Source organism: Jaculus jaculus, chromosome X, assembly GCF_020740685.1.
Source record: "Jaculus jaculus isolate mJacJac1 chromosome X, mJacJac1.mat.Y.cur, whole genome shotgun sequence".
NCBI classification, from domain to species: Eukaryota; Metazoa; Chordata; class Mammalia; order Rodentia; family Dipodidae; genus Jaculus; species Jaculus jaculus.
Genome location: NC_059125.1, coordinates 61,617,686 through 61,641,740, shown reverse-complemented (window position 1 = coordinate 61,641,740; position 24,055 = coordinate 61,617,686). Strand labels below are relative to the sequence as shown.

The 24,055-nt window shown below is 36.6% G+C and overlaps 1 protein-coding gene and 1 pseudogene across 9 annotated transcripts in view; one reads left to right on the top strand and one right to left on the bottom strand.

The window, feature by feature from the left end:
- Eda (ectodysplasin A) overlaps positions 1-24,055 on the bottom strand; it is a 410,232-nt gene that overhangs the window by 177,185 nt on the left and 208,992 nt on the right. The gene's annotated exons all lie outside the window — the stretch shown is intronic.
- LOC105944194 lies at positions 7,659-8,438 on the top strand (annotated as a pseudogene).

Genomic DNA, 24,055 nt, shown 5'->3' with positions numbered 1-24,055 from the left:
TTTTGTCTTGTATGTATTCTAAAGACAAGGAAGCATAAGATTGTGAACCCTCACAGGACTATCATATAGACCACTAATATACTTACTATCTGTAGCAGTATACAGTAATGCCCTAAGGCTAAACATATCCCACTTCCAAAATTAACTACTATCCCATTTTATGCAGAAATAAGCAAAAGTTAACCAGTGAAGATATCACTGAATAGATTCCATAAGATTCTGTTGTCCTAAATAGATCAATATTTTAAAAAAAATTAAGGGAGGTTATGATTCATGTTATTTGAAAGATTGACATTAAATATTTTAGTCATTTGTGCCTTAATAAAAAGAATATAAAGTGCTGTGGTGGTTTGAGTGTAATGTACCCATAGCCTGAGGTATTTCTGATTAAGAATATGCTTCTTGGGTTGGAGAGATGGCTTAGCGGTTAAGCGCTTGCCTGTGAAGCCTAAGGATCCCGGTTCAAGGCTCAATTCCCCAGGACCCATGTTAGCCAGATGCACAAGGGGGTGCACGCATCTGGAGTTCATTTGCAGTGGCTGGAAGCCCTGACACGCCCATTCTCTCTCTCTCCCTCTTTCTCTGTCACTCTCAAATAAATAAATAAGTAATAAACAAATTTTTTTTTAAAAAGAATATGCTTCTTTCTTAAGTCTCTATTAGGCAGAGCCCTGCTAGAGGAGGTGTGACACTAGGGGCAGATCTTGAGTCCAGCTTTAAGGAGTGTTCCAAGTCTATGCCTCTTCATATTTGCTGCTCTCCTTTGCTGATAAGGATGTATGAGGTAGGCCATATTTCTCTGCCATGTGGAACTGCCCCTGGAATCTGTAAGCCTAAAATCAACCCTTTTAGCCCATAAGGTCCTTCTGCTCTGTCTCTGTGATAACCTAGGAGGCAAAAGGAGACCAATGCTTTTCCTTAACCTAGTACAAATAAAAGATAAATTCAGAGGAAAAGGATAAAAATTATATTTTACTTTAATTTTTCCTTGCCAAGGTTATATTTTTCAATGTTTGCTGACACCTACCTCTTCAGAATAAATAAAGGCCTATTATACCCTGACTTAAAAAGTTCTTAAAAAGTCATTATGTAAAACAAACTTCTTAGTTCTGAGTCTTTACAACCTTTAGAGTATCTTAGAGACAAGGCTGTTTGTACTTGTGAACCATTAAGAACTTGAAAATTCTCCTTAAATAAAAGAAGAATATCTTAACTACATTAGATAAATGGTCCCATTTTTTAATCTCTCAGTAGTTGTAACCTTACTTTAAGTTTTGGTTTTTTCATTATTTTTCTTTTGACATGATTTATACAATATAAATACTCAATTACTGTAATCACACAGTATTTTCCTTTTAATTTATGCCATTATTGGATTTCTTCTTAAAATTATTTTTAATGTTTTGCCACAATAGTAGTATATAGCCATCAGTTTGTTTTATAGTCTCACTCCTAAACATAAAAGGTAAGATGATGATAGCTATCTTACAAACCTAATGGCTCAGCAACATAAAAAATCCTCTGCCATTATTAAAACGCTTTTTATGTACCCCTGAAAACAACTAGAACAATATGTCCTCAGTCCTTCAAGATTTACATATCCAAATTAAATGAATGTCAGAGGTTGCCCTAAGTTTTACTGATTTTCTAAGATATTAGTATCACACAACTCACAATAAAGAATTCCTGCTAATTTTGGTGCTAATACTAGGCATCTACATATGCTAGATTTGTTTATATGATTTGATCTTCTGAGTAATGACAATTTCTCATCCAGATTCTCAAATGATGACCCTTTGAATGCCAAATTCTGACCCATTTGGTGAGACATATTCAGACTTTCAATTCCTATATAGATATGGTCTACATCCATGTATAGTTTTCTCTTGGGGAGGGTAAAAGGGGGCTTGAGACAGAATCTCATCCTAGCCAAGGCTGAACTTAAACTTAATCTTTACCCCTAGTGATCAAAGTCTTAGAGGGGGTAACTAAGGGAGAACATAAAGAGAAGGAAAACTATGGAGTCATGGGAAAGGAAAGGAGCCCCTCACTTCAGAGACTGGTTGAAGCTTTCTGCTACTTAGGAATCATGAAATGTAGCACAATAACATAACCCTGAAGCCTTTCACATAACCCAGGTATAAACCTGTAATTTTCTAGAAATCTTACAAGAAACCCCATTTCCAATAAAACACATGCTCCAATCTTTTACAACTCTAGCCACTCTTGTTTTGACAGGTTTTAATCTGGTCCAAAGCCCTTTTGGAGCTGCCCTATAATCTCAATTATTTAAAAGGGGAATAGAGATAAAGGAGGGGTCTGTCCTTTACAAACCTATTGTACAGTGAAATTCTAAAAGCTTCCAAACTCCTATCTATATACAATCACTACTAGAACTAAAACTCTCTTTCAAGAGGTCCATGCCCATACTAGATTATGTGTATTCCCTTTCTCCCTTTTTTAAACTCTCATATTTAAAATGTATGCCTAAAAATGTCTTTGATGAATTCCAACTATGCTCCATATTAGCTTGTTCTGATCCACAGTGAAGCCAAGAATTTGATTTTGTCTGAGTGGAGGCCTCTGAAAAAGAGCTCCTCTGGCTGTTGGTGACAGCTAGGAGCTATGCCACTGACCCTCCTACCACTGGCAATTCTGTAGCTCTCTTCACTTTTCATTGATGTGCAGAAGTATTTCAATTTCATACCATCCTATTTTTTCAGTATTTGGGATTGTTTCTTGTGCTACTAAAGTACTTTTCAGAAATACCTTGTTTATGTGTACACCTTTAAGTACTTTCCTAGTTTTCCTCTAGCAGTTACAGTTTCAGGTCTTTGATTAAAATCTTTGTTTTTTTTTTTTAAGAGTTGTTTTTGTCCTGTATGTGAGATATGAATTTAGTTTCATTTTTCTTACATGTGGATTTCCAGTTTTCAAAGCACCATTGTTGAAGTGGCCATCTTTCCCACAATATATCTTTGGGAAAGAATAGGTGCCCATTTTTATATGGCTTGATTTTGGGATCTTCTATTGAATTCAATTGCTCCTGTCTGCTTTTTGCAATCCAATGAAGTTTTGGTTAGTATGGCTCTGTATGAGATTGGTTATTGTGATAACATCAGCATTGACCTTTCTACTTATTGGCTATTTGTGTCCTTTTACACTACATGAATTTTAGAATGTTTTTTTTTTGGTTCTGGGAGGATATTGTTGGAGGTTTTGATGGGGATCTCATGTAATCTGTAGACTACTTTTGGTTAAGACACCCATTTTCACTCCTAAGATTCTCCTAATTCTGAATGGGATTTTATTTCCTGATTTATTTCTCAGAAAGTTTGTTATTGGCATATAGGATAGCTATTGACTCTTATATGTTCATTTTGTATCCTGCTACCTTACTGAAAGGGTTTATGGGATCTAAGATTTTACTGGTGGGGTCTATAGAATATTTTAAATATATGAACATGTTATCTGCAAATATGGATACTTTGACTTCTTCCTTTCCTATGTGTATCCTTTACTTTCTCTGCCTTATTACTCTTGTTAAGACTTCCAAGTACTAAGTTGAATGATTGAAGTAGCACCCTTCTCTCATTTATTTTTGAGGAAATGCTATCAGTATTTCCTCATTTAGTATAATGATGGCTCTTAATTGCAGTAATATGGCTTTATAAATGTCAAAATATGTTCCTTATACTTCCTAGTTTCTTTTAGGCTTTTATCATAGAAGGATGTTAAACTCTGTCAAAGACTGTTTCCGCACTGTTGAGATATTCATGTAGCTTCTATTGTTAGGTGTACTTAGTATTACATGTATTGATTTTTGTATGTGAAACCATCCTTGCATTCATGGAATGAAACCAACTTCATCATGGTGTATGATCTTCTCAATGTGCTTTTGAATTTAGTTTTCAAGGGTTTTATTGAGAAACTTTGTGCCAATGTAGATATTATTATTTTGGTGTGTGTGTACGTTCCTGAGTATTAAGTACATGAGTGCCATTATGCATGTGTGTCACTGTGAAGAAGTCAGAGGACAATATTGGATGGCAGTCATTGCTTTTCATCTTGCTTGAGGCAGGTACCTTCGTTGTTCTCCCATACATTTGCCAGACTATCTTGTCCACAAGATTCTCCCATCTCTGCTTCCCTTTCCATAGGAGGCACACTGGAATTACAATATCTAAAATATATGGCTAATACATGGGTTCTGGGGATCTGAACTCAGACACTCATGCTTATACTGTAAATGCTTTACTGACTGAGCCATGACCCAATACTCTCTTTTTTTTTTAAAGTGTGTCCTTACCCAGTTTTAGTATCAGAGTAGCATATAATCTGTTTGGTAATATTCCTTCCCATTCTATTTTGAAGAACTGCTTCATGAGTATTGGTATTTATTTCTTCTTTGAAGTTTGGTAGATTTTGACAGTGAATCTCTTCAGTGCTGGATTTTCTTTGTTGAGAAAGTATTACTACTTTAGTTCCATTATTTTTTTATAGATCTGTTTAAGCATTTTATAGTCTCTTGATTTAATTTTGGTATGTCACCTATGTCAAGGAAATTATCAATGTTTCTTGAATTTCCACTTTTAAGTAAGTTTTGATGAAAGAATTCCCTAATGATAGTCTGGATGTCACTGGAATTTTTTGTAATGTTACCATTTTCATCTCTGTGTTTTTGAGTTTTCTCTCTCCTCCTTCTTTTGGTTATTTTGACTTGGGCTTTGCCAATCATACTTATTTTTCAAATAACTAATTTATTTCAATTCTTTATAGTATCCTTTTAGTCTCCATTTCATTAATGTGTACTTTGATATTTATTATTCCTTTCTATTTACTACTTTTCAGTTTGGCTTGTTCTTATTTTTCTAAGACATTGAAGTAAATCCTTAAATTACTTATTTGAGATAGCTGATTTTCAAATCAAGTACTCATAAATGTTCCTCTTAGAATTAAGTCTACTATATTTCAAAGGTTCTTAGGAGTTGTGGTTCAAATTTTATTTCATTCCAGGAATATTTTAAATTTCTTCATTTTTTTAAAAAAATCCACTGTTTATCTGAGAGTATATTGGTCAATCTCCAAGTATCTGTACAGCTTCTGTGTTTTCTATTGTTTTTGTTTCCTGGTCTTATTTCCACTATGATCTGATAAGATACCAGAAATTATTATGGTTCTTTTCTATTTGTTAAAATTTGCCTTATGGCCTAGGATGTGATCTATTTTAGGGAATATTTTATGGACTACCAAGAAAAAAAGAGTATTCTCCATCTGCTTAATGTACCATTTAAGATATATCAGTTAGGTCTATATGATCTGTGGTATAGTTTAAGTCAGAGGTTTCTTTGTTGATATTGAGTTTTAAAGTAAAGGCAAGAGTTTGGAATTGAAATCACCCACTATTATTGTATCAGGATTGATCTGACTCTTCTTGTCCATAAGTGCTTTCTGAAATTTTAAGTCCCAGTGATATATATCCTTTTGGGTCCTTTTGCTTGGTAGGCAAGCATGTTAACCACTAAGCTATCCCTCCCATACTGTTTTATCTTCTTGATAAATTGTTCCTACTATTATTGTGTCATATCTTTCTTCATCTCTTCTAATTTTGGTTTGATGTCTACTTTTTCAGATATCAGAATAGCTAAGTCAGATTATTTTCAGTTTCCATTTCATTGATAAATTAATTTCCATCCTCTTTACACTTAGCCTGAGTATCTTTGCTATTGAGGTATGTTTTTCTGGAGATGAAGTAGTGAGAACTTCTTTTTAAACCATTCAGCTAATCTGTACATTGATAACTGAAGCCATATAATTATGGAAAGAGGACTCATAATTCCTGTAATTTCATTGGTTGTTTTTCTGAATGGTTGATTATTCACTTCTTACTCTATTAATATTAGGGATTTGCTGGTTTACTGTGTTGCACATGATAGATTCTTGCCTATTTCTCTTTTGTCTATCTGTTTCTCTAATTTAATTTATTGTTTTCTGTACTCATTAAGATCATCTTTCTTCCTTCTCTGTTTAGGATTCCTTTAAGTATTTTATGCATTGTTTGATTACTGGCCATAAATTGCTTCAGTTCCTGTTCGTGTCCTTATTTCACCTCAATTTTAGAAGATAGCTTTGCTGGATACAACAGTCTTGCTTGGCAGTTGTTTACTTTCAGGACTTAATACAAATCATTCCATGTTTTTCTTGGCTTTGGTTTCTGAGAAGTCTGATGCAACTCTGATGTGCTTACTTTTATATGTAAGATACTATTTTCTCTACAGCTTTTAATAGGGTGTCCTTTGTCCCTTTGTCACCTTGACTATGTTATGGAAACGTCATTCTAAATGCCTCTTGTGCTTTGATATCTATTTCTTTCTCTATTTTGGGAAGGTTTAAAATTATTTATTTATTTATTTATTTATTTATTTATTTATTTATTTGAGAGCGACAGACACAGAGAGAAAGACAGAGGGAGAGAGAGAATGGGCGCGCTAGGGCTTCCAGCCTCTGCAAACGAACTCCAGACACATGCACCCCCTTGTGCATCTGGCTAACGTGGGACCTGGGGAACCTAGCCTCAAACCGGGGTCCTTAGGCTTCACAGGCAAGTGCTTAACCGCTAAGCCATCTCTCCAGCCCAGGGAAGGTTTTTAATATAATTCCATTGAATAGGTTTTCTATGCCTTTAGTTTTAAAATCAGTTCTTCCCTCACTATGGTAGAGTTTTAGGTTTGATCATGTGTTATCTTAGAGCTCTTAAATGTTGCATATTTTATATATATATATAGATACATATATATACATATATATACACATTATATATATACACATACATATATATGTATGTATATATATATATATGTATGTATATATATATGTATATCTGAATGTAATTTTCAGTTAATGATGCTTTATTGTATATTAATAAAGTATCTTTACTTATTTGTGTTTGTGTGCGTGTGAGAGAGAGAGACAGACAGACTGACCGACCGTCATGTATGTGGGTATTGAGGAATTTGAACCTGAGCTACCAAGTTTTAACTGCTGAGCCTTCTCCTCAATCTATATCATGCATTTTTATTTGATTGATTCAGCTGTTTCATTTTTAACATTTTTGTTTGGTTCCTTTTAAGGAATCTTAAACTTCTTGCTCAATTTTTCCTCAATTTAAAAAAAATTCTCTTCCACATTTTAGATTTGTGTTTATTTTGAAATTACCTTGCCTTTCCATAAATCCTAAAAGATAGTTTTGGTGGATATAGCAATCTTGATTGGCAGCTGTTTGCCATCAAGGTTTCAAATATTGCATTTTCCTGGTTTAATGGCTGTCCATGAGGTCCACGATGTTACTCTGATGTGTCTCATTTTGAAATATATTTCAAAACAAACACATATAAATTCATATCTACTTTGCAATTTTTTTCAAAAATCTAGGTCCTAAATTGATTTCCTTGCTTTATTCATCTGTTTGGTTGAGTCCTCTATGTATGTGTCCAGTGAACATTTTTAAAAGTAGCATTCTGGAGAAGCGGCCGTGACGCCAAGCAAGTGAGTGGGGAAAGCAGGTGGGCGGGCAGGCAGCAGGGCAGAGAGTGCGTGCATAAGAATGAGCAAGAGAGAGGGGGAGAAAAGGGGGCTCGCCAGGCAGCTGTTGGGGTGCCATGGCCGGGGCCACCACCATCGAGGTGGTGAAGCGAGGTGGTGAAGCGTAAGATCCAGGTCCTGCAGCAGCAGGCCGACGAAGCCAAGGAGAGGGCCTAGCACCTACAGCGGAAGGTGGAGGGGGAAAGATGAGCCTGTGAGCAGGCTGAGGCTGAGGTGGCCTCCTTGAACCGCAGGATCCAGCTGGTTGAGGATGAGCTGGACTGTGCTAAGGAGCATCTGGCTACTGACCTGCAGAAATTGGAGGAAGCAGAAAAGGCTGCAGATGAGAGTGAGAGAGGAATGAAGGTCATTGAAAACCGGGCCCTGAAAGATGAAGAAAAGATGGCGCTCCAGAAGCTCCAGCTGAAAGAAGCCAAGCACATTGCAGAAGAGGCAGATAGGTAGTATGAAGAGGTGGCTCATAAGTTGGTGATCACTGAAGGAGACTTGGAATGCAAGGAGGAAGGAGCTGAGCTAGCAGAATTTCATTGCTGAGAGATGGATGAGCAGATCAGACTGATGGACCAGAACTTGAAGTGCCTGAGTGTTGCTGAAGAAAAGTACTCTCAAAAAGAAGACAAATATGAAGAAGAGATCAAGGATCTTACTGACAAGCTCAAGGAGGTAGAGACCCATACTGAGTTTGCTGAGAGATCAGTAGCCAAACTGGAAAAGACAATTGATGACTTGGAAGATAAGCTGAAATGCACCAAAGAGGAGCACCTCTGTACACAAAGGATGCTGGATCAGACCCTGCTCGACCTGAATGAGACGTAGAGCTGCCCTGCCCTGCCCTGCCCTGCTGCCACTCCTCCCTGACCCGACCCGACTGCACCAGAGGCCAGTCTGCCCAAAGCTGACATAGAATTGAAGGGCTGATCTTTAATTGGAAGGCTGATTTCTTCTTTTGCCACCCTCTCTACCTTCATGTCTTTTTGTTTTAACCAAACTGTTTCCATCTCTTCCCGGAGAGTCCCGCTGGGTGGAGGCTGAGCACCTTGGGGAACATGTAAGGGAACGGGCACAATGTGGTGTCTGCTAAAGCATGCTGGGATGTACACATCTTGTCTGTAGCAACTGTTTGTAAAACATTCCAAGTAATTCCACATCTCGGGCGTAGCAATCTAATGATTCCTTTCTCACTTTTAGAAGGTAACGTTTTCAGCCTTATGCATCCTGCCCTCTCCGAGAAGGAGGATAGGCTGTGGGCCTGCCTCAAGGAGAGCCACAGAGCTCAGGCCAGACTGCTGTGGAACCTCATTGCTCTGTACAAATGACCAGCCAAACACAGGGGATCCTAGGACATTTGCCAAAACCAAAAAGCCAATACCATGCTGTGATAGCACTCAGCTTTAGGTGTCTTTGAACAACTTACTTTTTGGTTCTTTTTTTTTATTATTTTCATTATATATTACCAAATTAATCTTCTCCTTCCTGAGTGCTGGGGATCTAGGTCTGGGCCTTATGCATGTTAGACAAGTGCTCAGCTCTACTCTTCTCACTGTTCACAGAATGGATCTCGTGCTTTCTGAGGCTGAGGTAGATACTTAGTCCTGTTCTGCCTCCTTCAAGAATGAAAATCATGTTTGTGCCACTGGCTTACCCACAGGAAACTCAGCCACCTTGTCTGAGCCTGAGCCTCCGTCTCAAAGGTGCCATCTCATGACCTCATTTCTGCTTTGCATCAGTCAGTGCTAAGAGATCTTGAATACCTTATGCACAAAACTTTGAAAATTTTATAGTATTTTGGAACTTTGCTTTTGGGAGGTTGGGGTGCCTTGACCACTCCACTTGACTGTGAGAAGTGTAGTTTGTGGGTGGGCAGTATGCTGTCAAAGTTTCTTTCCCCACCCAGTTGCAACTTATAGGTGAGGTTTCTGTGAGGCCTGTTAGGTGTACATCCTGCAGCTGAATGGCTTAAAATGTACTCTCCTTTGCTGTGATCTCTTTGGGGCCAGTTGGAAAAGAGAATACCATAGTGCAACTGCTTTGATACAAATGTCTTTTTAAAATAAAGAACAAGTCACCTCAAAAGAAAAAAAAAAAAACAACAGTAGGATTCTGACTGTTTTCTAGCACATCAGCTATTTCATTATTTTTGTTTCCAGTTACTAAGGCATTATAGGCTTTTGGAGATGTTGTAGTGGCTTGTTTTCTCATATATGGTGCAGCAGTTCTAGGAATTAGAAATACTATAGTGGCCAACTTTTATATCCTCCCTGGAAAAACAATTTGATGACAGAACCTCAAGAAGTTCCCTCCTTTGTATCAGTGTTGGAGGAAGGAAGGCACAGACTGCCAAGTACCTTCCAAGCATCTGCTTCCTGGCTCCATGCAGATCTCCTGTTCTCAATTTCCTTTTCTCTTTAATTTGGGGATTTCCAGAATAGAGAGATCCTTCCCTTTCCCTTGTACTTTGTTTAGACTTCTAGGTTGTATGTAGTCTGTTATTTCCTTTAGAAATATATCCTTTATCTTCTCTGGATTTCATTTGTTTTCCCACTCTTCACTGTTTACTGTGAACATCTTTTGCCTTTCCTAGTGCTCATCTCTCTACAGTAAAAAATGAGGTATTTTCATTCAGATTTGTGGGAACACAGGAAACAATTATCTCACTCTATTCCACCATCTTGCTCTCTCCTTTCCTTACCTTTAGGTAAGACTACATTTAAAACAATGAAGGCTAAAGATAATCATCTATATCTATGGTTTCTAATATTTCTCCCAAGTAGGAGATGGCACAAGTCCTTTTTGTTACAAATGCATTGCTTTTAAGATACTCAACTGAAAATGTTTGTTTCTATAATTATATAACTGAGCATAATTTATTTTGCACTCATTCAGCTTACAAAGGAGATTATAAAACAGAATTATTGTGCCTAAGAAAAAAATTGATTTCATTAGTTTTTCTTCAATAATGTGCCTCGGATCTACTTAATATCTCCAAAGCCTCCATATCAATTAAGACAGAATTCAGAACACAAACCTTGGCACTCCAATAAAAATTTCTGAAATTCTCTTTTCTGTTTTCCTATACCATTCTCGATAACAAAACTAGACACATTCTTTGATTATTTTTACTACAAAACCAAAATAAACATGCTTAATTTCGGGAAAAAATACCTAAGCTTTCCATCCCTAAATTGAGTTTATTTCATTGCTTATATACATGCATTTTCTCCACAGCATAATACATTATTGTTTGTATGCTTTTTGCATCTCCTCCAAAGTTTCTATGTTGAACCTTAATAGCTCATGTGATAACAATATGTGAGGCCTTGAATGATTAGACGGAAAGTATGCTTCCTTACTGAATGTGATTATGGCTCTTGTAAAAGTACCTTCTTGTAGTAATTTTGCGCTCTTTACTTTCTGCTGTGTAAGGATACAGAAGACCTTATTTCAGTAGGCAAAACACCAAGTTCCTGTCTTGAAAGCAAACAACAGAACCTACTGGGATATTGATCTTGAACTTTCCATCCTCCAGAACTGTAAAAAGATAAATGTTCTTCTTTCCCCCTTTTATTGCAGCAATAGGAATAAAACTTGGGCTTCACACATGCTTGGCCAGTATTTTACTACTGAACTGTATCCTTAGCCCAATTTTTACACTTTTATTTCGATACACGGCCTTACTAAGTTGCTCGGGCGGCCTTGAGTTCATTCTGTAGTCTAGGTAGTCCTTGAACTTATAATCTTCCTATCTCAATATCCCCACCTGCTCATTTTCTCACATGGAATTAGCCAACTGATTGACAGATCCTCACTATGACCACCCCTGTCTAAAACCCAGGCCATCATATTTTATAAGCAACATACTTTAATTACTGAGCCATATCTCCAGCTACTGATCATGTATTCTTTTTTGTTTTGTTTTCTTTTTAAAAAATTTGTTCATTTTTATTTATTTATTTGAGAGCAACAGACAGAGAGAGAAAGAGGCAGATGGAGAGAGAGAGACAATGGGTGCACCAGGGCCTCCAGCCACTGTTAACTCCAGACATGTGCGCTCCCCTGCACATCTGGCTAACGTGGGTCCTGGGAATCAAGCCTTGAACCGGGGTCCTTAGGCTTCACAGGCAAGCGCTTAACCACTAAGCCATCCCTCCTGCCCTTGTTTTGGTTTTCAAGGTAGGGTTTCACTCTAGTTCAGGCTGACCTGGAATTCACTATGTAGTCTCAGGCTGGCCTTGAGTTCACAGCCTTTCTCCTACCTCTGCCTCCTGAGTGCTGGGATTAAAGGCATGTGCCATCACGCCCAGCTTTGATCACTTATTCTTAATGAAAGAGTAAGTTTCCTTTCCCTACTGACACCTACCATAACCCCCAGTCTTCATTAGTAGCACATATACTTATGCAGTATGGATTAGAGGTAGTTTTTTATTATCTTACTAAAACAGTAAGGAGGAAACACACATAGATGATTATTAAGAGGATATAGATATCTGAGTATTACCCTGCATATTTTGAAAAAGAAATACATTACCCTTTGCCTAGGCAAAGGCAATACTTTAGACAATATATTTGACCCACTACTTTTAGACAGGGGTGGTCATAGTGAGGATCTGTCAATCAGTTGGCTAATTCCATGTGAGAAAATGAGCAGGTGAAATTTCAAGAGATTCCTGGATAAGTGAAAGGAAGAGACTGGGGGATGTGGCATTGAAAGTTTTTCTAAGGCCTAACTTAAAGATTTTGGAGACATTCAACTGCATATAGATAGATAGATAGATAGATAGATAGATAGATAGATAGATAGATAGATAGATAGATAGACAGACAGATAGACAGACAGACAGACAGACAAACAGATGGAATAAAACATGCATTAGCCTAAGAGAAAGACAGGTGATGAATAGAAGCAAAGAGAAAAAGAGCCTATCTGAAATAGCTTGGTAAGTGGATTTGAAGCCATTTGGACAAAATCTATGAACACAAAAGTAACATGTTGCATATCTGTTGCTATAATATCAAAAACAACTACCTGGAAATTCTATAAAATTAGTGAGCGATAACTTAAAATACAGGCTCGGATGTACATCATTTAAAATGTTGATTGGTTTGCCTTATAAATTCACATCTTTTATATCTTCCTATATGGATATGAAAAATTTCCAAGCATCTATTTCTTGGTGGTAGTGTGGATACTCACAAGAAATATGACAAACAAAATGACATTTTTATGAACAAATATGAGATAGCAAAAACTAAAACTAAATAAGAATTTTGAGAATTGGAGTCAGTCTGAAAGAAATAATGACTTAAATGCAAATAAGCAGGAAGCTCTGGGGGTAAATAAAATACATTGATCATGTGAATATTATTTGGTAATTGACAGAGCTACTTGTAACATACTCTTCTAAGGGAAACTAAGCTGAACACCTAACCTGAGTAGTTTTTGACTACCCAAAGTGCAAGGCATCATCTTCTACTAGAGTAGATGAAACAGTTTTTAAGTTGTAATTTATAAATAAAAATAATGTCTCAGGATAGTGAGATGGTTCAGTTGTAAAGTACTTGCTGCATAAACATGAAGACTTGAGTTCAGATCACCAAAACCTATGTAAAGCCAGATACAATAGCACACATATATGGACATTACTATGGCAAAATGGGAGGTGGAGACAGGGAATCCATGGAAGCTCATATGTGAACTAGCCTGGTATACACAATAGGAACAACAGAGATTGCCTCAAACAAGGTAGAAGAAGAAGGATGGTACTTGCGGTTGTCCTCTGATCTCCATATGCATGCTGTGATGTGCATGTCATGGTGCACACACAGGCACATATACACACAAACACAAACTAGTGTTTCACAAGATACTAATATATGACCTATAATAAATGATTTCTCATTCAGTTTGAAAATAATGGGTAAAAGAAAGGCAAAACACAAGTTTTTGCTTTTTTTAAGCTGTCATTAGGATGTTAATGCATATTATAAGAATCTAAGTGGAAATGACATATATGGTGCTTGTTGTAGTCAGAAATCACCTGACCAAGAGCAGCTTGTGGGAAAGAGGGATTTATTTTGGCTTACAGGCTCAAGGGGAAGTTCCACGAGGGCAGGGGAAAATGATGGCATGAGCAGAGGTTGGACATCACCTCCTGGCCAACATAAGGTGGACAATAGCAACAGGAGAATGTGGCAAACACTGGCAAGGGGATGCTGGCTATAACACCCATAAGCCCGCCCCCAACAATACACTCTCTCCAGGAGGCATTAATTTCCAAATCTCCATCAGCTGAGAGAACCTGGCATTCAGAACACCTAAGTTTATGGGGGACACCTGAATCAAACCACCACAATCAAACCACCACAGTGTTCCTCAAACTATTTTGGTTATGGAATCATTTATTCTTCTCAAGCCAAAGTATTCAAATCTTTTGTTATGTTAAGGTTATAAAGAATAAAGTTTGGTCAGGTGTGGTGACAAATGCCTTTAATCCCAGTACTTGGGAGGTAGAGGTAGGAGGATCACTGTAAATTTGAGGCCAGCTTGAGACTACAGAGTGAGTTCCAGGTCAGGTCAGCCTGGGTTAGAGTGAGACCCTACATCGAAAAACACTCACTGTCAAGCATTTTCCTGAGCTTCATAAAAGACACACTGTTAAACATCATACTTTTAATCTTTAAAGTGGCTATAAGTCACTTACATTGTTATACAAATAGTACTTTTCCATTAATTTCTTTCCTTTTTTATTTTCAAAGGCAATGTTATACTCAGCATGGTGGCCCAAACCTATAATCTCAGCACTTTGAAGGGTAAATTAGGAGGATCATGAGTTTGAGACCAGCTTTTGCTATGCAGTGAGATTCAATTTCTATTATAAAAAGGAGGCAAGGGGCTGGAGAGATAGCTTAGTGGTTAAGGCTCTTGCCTGCAAAGACAAAGGACCTCAGTTTGATTCTCCAGGACCCACATAAGCCAGATACACAAGGTGGCGCATGCATCTGGAGTTTGGTTGCAATTGGTGGAGGCCCTGGCATACCCATTCTCTCTCTCTCTCTCTTCATCTCTCTCTCTCTGTGCCTGTTTCTCTCTCTCAGTTAAATAAATAATTTTAAAAATTGGAGGAAATAGGGGCTTGGGAGATTGCTCAGTGTTTAAAGATGCTTGCTTGAAGAAAGGGGGTGATTTTATATGGCAGCTATGAACATAGTGTTTATGGGCATTTAGTATTTTGAGGTTTATGTATCATTGGTTGCCGACATTCCCAACCTAGGCTTCTATAATCTTTTATACTTAGGGCTTCAGTAGCCATAACAATGTTTACAACCATGGCTAAGTCACACAGCAAATCATTACCTTATCTATAGAACATGGTAAGACATTTAGAAATAATAATAATAATTTCTGAATACTGTCTTGTGGATTCCACAGAACCAAGTATCTAACATTAATATTACATGGTATAGAAAATAAACAGTTTTGCCTTTGGAAAGAAACAAAGAGTCATTCTGACATTAATGGCATAATTAATTTTTTCCAGCAAACTCAAGGAACCATTTATAACTATTCTGTCAATAGTAATTTATCACACATCACACAAGACAAACATTTTTAAGATAAACAGAAAAATGCATCAGGAATAAGGAAGATGAAAAGACAAGAATAAACAAGAAAGAATATAGTGATAAAAGGAGCAAGAAACCTGGCACTAATGGAAATACTTACCTGCTATTGTCTGTGGGAAAAAAAGGAAAAAAAAAAACGATCAAAAAGCCTGTCCAAAATAGTTTAGGCAATATTGTTGAATATAGAAAATGAAGTAATGGGAAATTATAACACAGGGTTAGTACAGACAAAATGTTTTGCTAAAGATGTGCTTTTAGGGAATTTATGAAGAGAAATGTGGTTTGATGCTAATAACAGTTGCATATAACTGATGGACTTATTTGGGCAAATCAGTAAAGTTAGGAAGGGGGTGGAATGAAACTTGAATACTGAAGGAAGGACAAGCCATGGTGAGCATGCAGGTAGCTTCATAGGTGTTGGAGAGATAATGTCATAAAGGTCTCTTTCATAATAGATTCAGAACCAGGTGCTATCATAATATCTCAGATGTTTCCATTTCTCATCCTATAAGTTCAATCATTAAATTATAGCAAATCACTAAATGAAGGCCAAGTAACCAAGCATTCACATGTATCTTTTTCAACAACCATCTATGATTATCATCATTTATTATTTGTTTTAACATGTGTTTGCATGTATATGTGGTATACATGTGTGTAAAGCTATGTGTGTGGAAGTAAGAGGATGGTGTCAGATATTTTAATCAGTTTATCTTTATTGATGCAGGGTCTCTCATTTGAACATGCATTTTGCCAATTTGGCTAGTCCAGGAAGCTGGATATCATGGCCTATATTAAAAGGAAGCAGCCATGCCCCCCAAAATTTAAGTGGGTGCTGTGGATCAGAAATACCAGTCCTCATGCTTCTGACAATTGTGTTACCTATGAAGCTATCTTCTTAGTCCCTCATCTCTCAGTTTTGAATACAGTCACAAAATTTCAATTGCCATAACACTTTTCTCTTGAGTGTTGCAGTTCTTATCTTTATGTATATATTTTAATTATATATAAACTATTAGGTTTCCTTTGGCATTTTTAAACACAAGTGGTTTTAATTGATTTCTCTTCCTCCCCATGTCCCTTTATATCCCTCCTTTCTGCTTTCATGTCACATGCATTCTTTTTCTCCCCATTCCACTTTCCTTACTATCTGTTTTCACCCTCTTGTTCTCCCTTTTAGCTTTTAGGTATTACCCACATTGACCACCAAAATCCTATCTATGGGGATGGCTCCATAGATAATGCTCTTACCTCACAACCAGTGACAGAAAATGAGTGACTTTTTGTCACATAAGAAAAAACTATCATCCCTGGACATCCAAATATCTGATTTTGACTGGTGAAGAAGTACAAAAAGTATAAGCAAGTGCCTTATATCACCAAATACCAGAATGCTTTTACAATAGAACCCAACCTGTGGAGAGAGGGACTATCCATTTTGTACATATTTACAAAGTTTTGGGTTTATGTATAGCATTATTGTGAGAATGGAGTATTTACATAAAAACAAGTTAGAGGAAGATCATGTCAGTCATGTGTGAAGATCTGAGTTTGGATCCCTAGCATCCACATAAATGCCAGGCCGCATGGCATGTACCTGTAAAGGCAGGAAATTTCTGGGGCTTTGTGGCCAACTATACTAGCAGAATAGGTGAGCTTCAGGTTCAGTGAGACCCTGTCTCAAAAAAACAAGGTGAAAAACAATTAAGATAGCCATTTTGATTTCTAGCTTACACATATACACACATCCCACATGCCAAAGAAAGAAAATTACAGAATACAACCATTTTTCTGAAGTGAATAAACAGATAATATGCTAGAGAGTAAATGGTTAATGGCAACAAAGAGATGCATATGAACTATTTCAAATATATGGTGAAGGTCTTTCTGAAGTGATATATTTAAGCTATAAGTGATAAAATTAGTGATGTTATTCATAGTTCTAGGGTGAGTCTTCAAGGAAGATCAAATAGAAAGAACAAAAGGGTACATTAAAAGTCACTGAACTTTTAAAATGGTTATACTTTTTAGATAGTTATGCTATCTAAAAGGGTGAAGATCATTTCATTGACAGCAAATGAAAAATATGATAAAACAGGATACATTATTATCATTTAATGCCTTTATCATCTTTAATATAATCATAGAAGGATGTTATAACTCTATTAGTCCAGTCACTCCTATAGTATAATTCCTCAGTGATTGTCATAGGTTTATTGCTTAAATACCTTCAGTACTTAAGGCATTACTCTACACATGGAAGTCTCAGATGCTATAAATTTTCTTCTTTATTATTTATTATTTATTTATTTATTATTTGGCTTTTTGAAGTATGGGTCTCACTCTAGTCCAGGCTAACCTGGAATTCACTATGTACTCTCAGGCTGGCCTCGAACTCATGGCGATCCTCCTACCTCTGCCTCCTGAGTGCTGGGATTAAAGGCATGTGCCACCACACCAGAAATTTTCTTATTTTAATTTTTTATTTGTATTATTATTATTTATTTATTTGAGAGCAACAGCCAGAGAGGGAGAGAGAGAGAACGAGAGAAAGAGAAAGAGAATGGGCAATTCAGGGCCTCCAGCCACTGCAAACGAACTCCAGATGCATGCACACCCCCTTGTGCATCTGGCTAATGTGGGTCTTGTGGAATAGAGCCTCAAACTGGGTCCTTAGGCTTCACAGGCAAGCGCTTAACTGCTAAGTCATCTCTCCAGCCCGAAATTTTCTTAAAAGCTCAAAATTGGCCTTTTGACTTTCTCCTTAATTGACTAGTTTTGACCTTTCAAAATCAAGTATCATATCACTTCATACTGCTCTTTTCTTTTTATTATTATTTGTTAGCAAGTAGAGAGAGACCAAAACACACACACACACACACACACACACACACGAGAGAGAGGGGGGAGGGAGGGAGGGAGGGAGGGAGGGAATGGGTGCACCAAGGCTTCTAGCCATTACAATTGAAGTCTGGATGCATGTGCCACTTTGTACATCTGGCTCCATGTGGATACTGAAGAATGAACCCAGGTTGTTAGCTTTTGCAGTAACTTTATTGCTGAGCCATTATCTCCAGCCCCCTCACTGCTCTTTTCTAAGTCCAAGTACTTCAATCACTCTTTAGGGTATATAGATCATCTAGAAACTAAGCTTCACCATATCCATCATATTGTCAAGTTATTTTAAACCAAACCACCTCTTGGAAGCATCTATAAACTTTGAAGAGTTAGGTCTCCAATTTTAAATAACAGAATTATAGCACACTTATCAACTATTTCCAAGTGATTTGTTTTGACGAAAAGAGTAAAGAAGATGAAAAAGTAGTCATGATTGCACATTATAGATGCATTGCATAAGATTGTACTGAATACTTCAAATGGTTAGAAAATTGTATGTTACATATACTTTGGCATATGAAAATATTATAATAAAATAAATTACTTTGTACAATTAATAGATACTAAAAAGACTGAAAATTCAATGGGAACAAGAATAATAAATGTGCTATAAATGCATAGGTATTACTGCCATCCTACCTCATTCTGTTAACCATTTCCTAGAATATTGTGCTACTTGCTTATTGGACAACTTACAAATAGAAATTTATTTCTCATAGTTGTATGGGGAGAGAAGTTCAAGGCTGAGGGCCTTGACCTTTTCTGCATCATCCCATAGCAGAAGGCAGATGAGCAAGAACATACATAAAGCAAAATGTAGATCTTGCAGTTTCAAGCCTTTTTAATCCATTTTTGTGGATGGAGTCCTCATGGCCTAACCAAGACTTATTAGGCCTCTTCAGCCAAGGCTTTTCTTTGTGGGAGCATTTTATTACTGTTTGACTATCTCTGGTTACTATTGATCTGTTTGAATTGTTTATACCCTTTATTTAATTTTGGAAGCTTATATGTGTCCTGGAACTTATGCACTTCTGTATTTTCCAGTTCTTTGGAACACATATTTTCAAAGAATTCCCTAATAATTCATTGAATTTCACTAGAATATGTTGTAACAATTCCACTTTTACCTCTAGTCCTTTAAATTTGTGTCTTATCTCTCTTTATTTTGTTTATATAATTTTAAATAGAAAAAAATAATCCATGGGGTAGTTATAGATCAAGGAAGGTACTTGAAATTTCATTTGATTATTTTGCTTATATAAAAATTCATTATCAGCTTATGTTGTTACCTAAAGGCATAAATGTGTGGGTATACATGGATATCCTCCACTGGATTTATCACTTACTATTTGGGGATGTTATATTACTATAAAATATTTTCATGGGACAAACATAGTAATGTGATACCATTTTCATTTAATGATATGTTTTGTTTTTACCTTTATTGAGGTGTACAAGCAAAATGAAATTTCATAATTTAAAGGGACAAGTTGTATAAATTATCATGTCAAATCAGGACAAGGCAAGGCATATTTGTAAAATACTAATCACCATAAGCCTGGGAAACTTGTTTAATAAAAGCTCCTAGTCTCAAGTAGCCAGATGTTTTTACTAAGGCCTAAAAGCACAGATGGTGTACAGCTGTCAGACAGCTGTCTCTGTTGAAGTTCCTTTAAAAAAAATTCAGCATGTATCTATTAAATGGAAAGAAAGTTTCCTAAAGGCTGAGAGAAAAGGGAAACAGGGGTATGCCATTGAAAATTAACTTTAAAGTTCGAATGAATTTTTTTTAAAAAGCAGTGGTTTAAGCTTTCAAAGAGGCTATAGACTTCTGATATTTATTTTGCCTCCTTCTCTTTCCTCTCCCAATAAATATTTATGTTTGTGCCAGCATTATACTTGGTGCTGGGGATTCAGATAAATTAAATAGTCCCTGCTCTTTAGGACTTCACAGTTTATTAGAAGAGACAGTTATAAAAATAAACAAGTATAATATTTTATACTACATTCTAAAATAGCAGAAAATATGTCTAATGGTAGAGCAGGGGATAGAAGGTGTAGCTATACTTGGGCTATCACAGAAAGACTCACTGAGTTAGAAATGTATGGTCTAAATTATGAGAAAAATGGCCACCAGTTTATTGTATAATGGTAGATTTCAATGAGGAATAGCATGTACAAAAGTACAGAGACCTAAACAACCATGGGTGTCCCACTCAATAATGAAATTAGAGATGTAGGATAAATGTGTTTCATAGGATGATGGGAAGAAAGATAGGTGACAGGGAGAATGTACAGAGAAGTGAATATGATATAGGTTGTAAAGGGTTACAATGGCAGCCACTATCAATTGGAAAAGAGAACAATTAAGATCACATAAAGTATTAGTAAATGGTACTCTTGGGTATAGTTGAGGTCTTTGTAATCCATAATTTTTATCTTAGAAATCAGCACATTTGTGTCATTTGTGACAGCAGCATTCAGTCACTGTGGTAAGAGGAACACATAGTTCCCTAATTTGGAAAATAAGACCATTAGGAACTAAAAGTGAATCCTAATTAGAAATATAACAAATATAGTCCCAATCTCATACCAAAATTCCAAAAATATAACTTGAATATCATAAGCTCTAAGTACTTGAGTTCAAATTGAATAAATCAGACAAAAGGAGGCAGGGTAGCTACTTATGTTTTTGTTCTTCTTTATATGTATTAAAATATTTCAATGTCTTTTATCTCAATTATTTGCTCTTAGTGTGTAAGACAGTAATGCTACTATCCATATGATTCCCAACATCATGTGCACACTTCTATCCTGGCAATTATCAGTCTATATTGTAATTTCAGGTATACATGTCCTCTAGCAGACTACGAGCTCTTTAAAAACAAGGAGATATCCTACTTAGCTTTGTATCCCCAGCACCTTGTTCCATGTTTCATAGAAGACACATGAAAGCCTTTTTTGACCAAATCAATTTATAGAGGAAAAAGCTGATGCACAGAGTAAACAGTTTCCTCAAACAGAAAAATTAAACAGATTATAGGTTTAATGATCCAGAGGTTTTGTCTTCTGTAAGGCTATATCTGACTTTCCTCTTAAGACAGATAAGAAAACTTTAGAAATAAAACCACATATTTTGAAAAAAAAATATAACATTATATGTCCTAAAATAGACTTACATAGAGGCAAGGAAATGTATTTCATCACTACATATTCATTTTCAGTAAAACTGGAATAAAAAGGCTGATAAAATTAATAAGAATAAACCTGATATGATTAATACAGCCCTCGTTCAGCTGGTAAACATCCACTTTTCCTTCTACTGATGGTACTGGAAATTTTTAGAGATGAAAATATTAATAAAGAGTTTGATTACACTTTTTATGTGTAACTGCTGACAGCATTCAAGCTACATTGCCTTTTTCTCCATTTTTGTGCCAAATCAGAGCAACCTGATAAGAAGGCCTGCATACTCTTTTCAATAGCACAGGTATACAGCCAGACCCAACCAGCACAGACCCTCAATTTGGTCCTATACCACCTAACCACAATAAAAATCATACTCATTCCCTCCTCCTTTCATTCAAGACATTTCAGACATGGAAGTGATCTTTGATCTTCATAGAAATCCACATAGACTCCAATAACAAACTTTTTCATGCCTTTTTAAGGCATGTGTGGCATCCAAACCATATCTTGGGTCAGGGGTTGAACCTACCCTTTGCACAGCAACCACAGAACAATTGACACTTTAATTAAATAGAATGTTAAAGTGAAAGCCATTTCTTGGAGTTTTTCTTTTCTTGAGATTGACTCACTTATTAGGACTCTGTGTTTGCTGATGAGGGTGTATTTTGAACTGTGCTACTGGCAGCTGGTCACCAGGCATGGGATTGTGCAGTGCTGTCCTGCATTTGCTAGGTACCATTAGCCTCTGTTACAGATTTAACTTACTTAAGATGTTTCTGACAATTTACAGTTAGGAATAGGAATATGAGATTATGGCTCTCCTTAAAGTAGCCCTGCATTGTGTGAACTGACACAGGCACCTATATGAGCGTTTCACGGTAAATTGGGCATTTTGATTTTAGCATACAGCATGACTGATTCTAGGCTCAGGAGGATGGCTGTTACCTTATCACTATCCATTGTACATCTCTCCTTTTTTAGAGGCAGGGTCTCACTCCAGCCCAGGCTGACCTGAAACTCACTCTGTAACTCCAGGCTGTCCTCAAACACATGATCATCTTCCCACCTCAGCCTTCCAAGTTCTGGGATTAAAGGCATGGGGACCACTCCTGGCCAGTTGTACATTTTAGTAAAGCCTTTGTCCATATTTTATACAGTGTTTAGTGAAAAGGCTATTCTCTACAATATATAAGTGCATTGAATAATTGGTTATTTAGCAAAAGAAAGAAAGTGAGAGAGAGAGTGAGAGAGAGAGGGCAACCATGAAGCATGCTGAAGTCCATACTTCAAAAATAAAATGGTTCTTTAGGGCTCTGTGAAATGTCTCTGCTACTGATTATGTCACAAAAATCATGATCCTTAAGGATAGACAGATAGATGATAGATATAGATGATGTAGATAGATATAGATATTGATATAGATAGATACAGATATAGATACAGATACAGATACAGATACAGATACAGATACAGATATAGATATAGACACCTATGGCACCCAGTGACAAAAAGCCCTTATAAAAGGTAGCTCTGAATATTTTACTTCCATCCATTTCAAAACTTCAGTGGAGCTGGGCATGGTGGCTCATGCCTTCAATCTTAGTACCTGGGAGGCAGAGGTAGGAGGATAGCTGTGGGTTTGCGGTCAGCCTCAGACTACAGAGGGAGTTCCAGGATAGCCTGTGCTATAGTGAGACCCTACCTCAAAAACAAAACAAAGCAAAACATCCAATGGATATGTACAGAGTGGTATATGTCTACAGCCCTAGCCAGAATGAGTAGCCTGAGGCATGAAGATCACCTTCATTTTCAAGATCTACATGAGCAATATCTCATCTCAATACTGGTAATAATAATAATAACAAATGTTTAGAGGAAACATCATATATTTTGGAAAACTGTTATAAGGGGACTAACAAAGATTGTTTTAAACTAAGATATATTTTTGTCAACATGCCAAGAGGTTATCTCAAACTTGACTTAAGCCAGTGACCTCAAATCAATGGTACTGAATTAGGGTGCTCTCAGGGAATAAACTTATAAGTATGAACAGAGTAGAGAGGATTGTCTTCTCCTGAGATAGGCCTAATAATCATAAGAACATAAAAAAGAAATCCCTATATGGAAAATGAAGCAAAAACTAAAGCATAAGGGCTTACCACTTAGGTCCTGGATTTCCTCATTAGCACTATAAAAACAAAGCATAACAACAACAGCATGAAAGAAGAAAGAAGGAAACAAAGAAAGGAAGGAAGGAAAGAAGGGAGGGAGGAAGGGAAGGAGGGAAATAGAAAAAGACCATAGAGTAGAATACCATGATTTTACCTCAATGAGCAACTCAACCTTTTATAAAAATAATTCATGTGGTAAAAAGGCAAAAAATGATTGGCTTTTGTACATGTAGACACATATATTTCAAATTAATTTTAACAACTACTATGATGCACCAATTGGCAAGCCTTCATGGCTTTAATCAATATTAGGGCTTTACTTATAGTTATGCCAAGGCATCCTACTAAATTAAAACAAGGCACCCCTTGTACTCTTAGAGAAATTAACAGACATAAAACAGAGGACAAATAGGTATGCATCATCCTAATAACTGAAATTATTACATGGCCTAAATTCCCCATTGCTCACTGACTTAAAGTAACTTATAATGAGCATAAATGCTCTGGTCCAAAAATAATTGAAGCAAAATTAAATATTTCACACTTCCAGTAAGTTTGACAAATAGTACACTATA